At 42.7% G+C, this 2,788-nt stretch overlaps 1 pseudogene; it reads left to right on the plus strand.

Moving 5' to 3' along the window:
* Positions 1–2,295: 2,295 nt before the first annotated feature.
* Positions 2,296–2,788, plus strand: LOC100432104 (large ribosomal subunit protein eL24-like; annotated as a pseudogene).

Here is a 2,788-nt window from a genome sequence, read left to right on the forward strand (position 1 = left end):
GAGATTGCAAGCAAGATTGGAAATACTAGAGTTGTCTTAGTTCAAGTTGCTGTAACAAAATATGTTATACTGGGTAACTTATAAACAACAGGAAAGTAGAGTGCTCACAGTTCTGAAAGCTGGGAAGTTCAAGATTGAGGCACCAGCAGACTGGGTGTCTGGCAAGGACTCACTACTTCACTGATGGCATCTTCTTGCTACATCCTCAAATGGTGGAAGGGCAAAAGGGGCAAATAGGCTCCCTCAGGCCTCTTTTACAAGAGCACTAATCCCATTCATGAGGGCTCTGCCTCCCAAAAGCACCACTTCTTAATATCAAAACACGGGGGACCGGGCATGGTAGCTCACACCTGTAATCCCAGCACTTTGGGAGGCTGAGGTGGGCGGATCACTTGAGATCAGGAGTTCAAGACTAGCCTGGCCAACATGGTGAAACTCTGTCTCTACTAAAAATAGAAAAATTAGCTGGGTGTGTAGTGCATGCCTGTAATCCCAGCTATTCGAGAGGCTGAGGCAGGAGATTCACTTGAACCCGGGAGGCAGAGGTTGCAGTGAGCTGAGATCACATCACTGCACTCCAGCCTGGGCAACAGAGCAAGACTCCGTCTCAAAAAAAAAAAAAAAAAAAAAAAACCACTGGGTATTCAATTTCTACATATGAATTTTGGAGTATTGCAAACATTCAGACCATAGCAGGAGTTAACCTAAGGAGCAACCCTCCATCAATGAGTGGTGGGAGTGGATAGATTCAAAAGCCTACTTTCTCATCCCTCAGTCAAGATTATTCTGTTCTATCCTTCCATAGTCCCTTAGAGGTCCCCAGCTGAATTGAGTCACAGCTGTCCTCAGTGGTAACCTGCTCATTAAGGCCTCTTAAATCTGCTTCCTTTCCTTCTCTGTCTAATGGTCCCTGTCTCTCAACCACTTTCTGGGATAACCTCCAAAATAAACTAGTTGTGCCCCCCAACCTTGTCTTGGGATCTGCTTTGGGGAATCAAAAGTAAGATAGGTCATTTGACAAATGCTCAAGGTAGTTAGTAGCAGAACTAGAATTAGAACCCAGGTCTTCTGGTTCTAGACTATGTTCTTTAGTCTTACCAGATGTGGGAGTAATGCACTTGAAACAATGATAACACAGCATCCAGCAGTATGTAATTGGACACTAATAGCCCAGCACTGGCTCTGCATGCCATGCTTGTATCCTAAGGCTGGTATTAGGAATTACTCTTCTGAGTGGGTTCAAGTAGCAACATAATCAGCAAATGAAGTGGCGACTGAGGTGCGGGTCACTGAAGCCAAGAAGGGATAATTTTTTAAAGATAATGAAATAGTAGTGATATGGGATATTTTAAAATCTCATGGGGGGAAGGGAGCCTACAGTAGTGGTGCACAGCTGTAAGTATGACTTAATGAGGCAAGTTTTAAAAAGCCCAGAGGTACTGGTCAGCAGCATTTACTAGACCACGTGTTTCCATAAGCAAGGCATATGTACACATTTGACAAATGACTTATTAGTAGTGCAATAGCGTGGCGGTGCTGTGATATACTAGAAAGATGCCTACCCCATGACATTTTAAGTCAATTTTAAAAGTTAAATACAAGGTACTATATTAAATGCCATCACTGTCAATATCATAGTATATGAAATGAAAACAGTCTTCTCAAAACAGGACTAGATAAATTGCATCATGTAAGATCCACAAAACAAAACTCTACATAACTGTTTAAAAGGATGAGGCAGATCTGTAGCTTTCCATATCCTGATACAGAAGGATCGCCAAGATATGTTAAGCAAAAACACAAGATGCAAAACAGTGTGTAAAGAGTGCTGCTATTTACATATTTTAAATGCTATAGTAGCTGGGTTCGGAAATGTAGAGGTGCTCAGATAGACAAAGATGTGCTTAGAATAACTCAGGAAGGCCAAGTAAGATACTGGTAACTCATTGCCTCCGGAAAAGGAAACTGGAAGGGTTGTGGCAGGAATGAGAGGGACATTTTTTGCTCTCTTTTTCACAATTGAATTTCCTATGATGTATTGTTTCAAAAATATTATAATAACGAAAAAATATTTGAGAGCTGTCCTGGAAGCCAGCCACCAGAGAAAGAAACAAGACCACTGACTGACATGGGATAATGTGGAAAGAAAGGCCCAGCCAACATCTATACCAAGGCCGCAGTATAAGAGTGAAGCCATCCTGGACATTGCAACCTCAGCAAAGTTCCGGTTGAATGTGCTTAATATGTGAACCATTCTCTTTACCATCTTTTTTCTCCTCCCGTGGAGCCGCTACCATGAAAGTCGAGCTGTGCAGTTTCAGCAGATACAAGATCTACTCCGGACACAGGAGGCGCTACGCCAGGACTGAAGGGAAGGTTTTCCAGTTTCTTAATTCAAAATGCGAGTAGGCATTCCTTTCCAAGATTAATCTTCAGCAGATGAACTGGACTGTCCTCTACAGAAAGAAGCACAAAAAGGGACAGTCAGAAGAAATTCAGAAGAAAAGAACCCATCGAGCAGTCAAATTCCAGAGGGCCATTACTGGTGCATCTCTTGCTGATATAATGGCCAAGAGGGATCAGAAACCTGAAGTTAGAAAGGCTCAATGAGAACAAGCTATCAGGGCTGCTAAGGAAGCAAAAAAAGGCTAAGCAAGCATCTAAAAAGACTGCAATGGCTGCTGCTAAGGCACCTGCAAAGGCAGCACCTAAGCAAAAGATTGTGAAGGCTGTGAAAGTTTCAGCTCCCCAAGTTGGTGGAAAACGCTAAGCTGGCAGATTTGATTTT

The sequence above is a fragment of the Pongo abelii genome, chromosome 21 (genome assembly GCF_028885655.2).
Source record: "Pongo abelii isolate AG06213 chromosome 21, NHGRI_mPonAbe1-v2.0_pri, whole genome shotgun sequence".
NCBI classification, from domain to species: Eukaryota; Metazoa; Chordata; class Mammalia; order Primates; family Hominidae; genus Pongo; species Pongo abelii.